A 399-nucleotide genomic window follows, 5' to 3' on the forward strand; every position below is an offset into this window, starting at 1 on the left:
ATTGTTAAGTGTCTCAAGCCTTCTTGTGAATGTATAGGTGGGACAACTGGGTAAATTCTTGGGACTGGAGTACCTAGTTAAGCTGAATATAAATCGCAGGGTGCTCTGTATTGTGGGAAAATATCTGATCGTTATTGTATGAACAGTTGCAAATGAAGATTTAATTCCATTAAATATGAAACAGACTGAACCCACAGAGCATTCTGTCACTGGTGCAGAGCTGTTGTAGTGGTGGTATAAATATCTTGTGGAAGTCAGGTGAACAAACAAGTAGATCTATCAGGTAGGATGGTATGACACAGTCTGTACGCCCTGGAATATGATACAAATATCCCATTTAAATCTTAAGAAGGATAGAAACTGTCTAGAGGTCTCTAGATGACTCACGGGCACTCTTTC

At 39.6% G+C, this 399-nt stretch overlaps 1 protein-coding gene across 1 annotated transcript in view; it reads left to right on the forward strand.

Moving 5' to 3' along the window:
• Positions 1-399, forward strand: part of PARK7 (parkinson protein 7) — a 5,513-nt gene that overhangs the window by 1,681 nt on the left and 3,433 nt on the right. The gene's annotated exons all lie outside the window — the stretch shown is intronic.

This window comes from Chaetura pelagica, unplaced genomic scaffold, assembly GCF_000747805.2.
Source record: "Chaetura pelagica isolate M959 unplaced genomic scaffold, ChaPel_1.0 scaffold159, whole genome shotgun sequence".
Taxonomy (NCBI): domain Eukaryota; kingdom Metazoa; phylum Chordata; class Aves; order Apodiformes; family Apodidae; genus Chaetura; species Chaetura pelagica.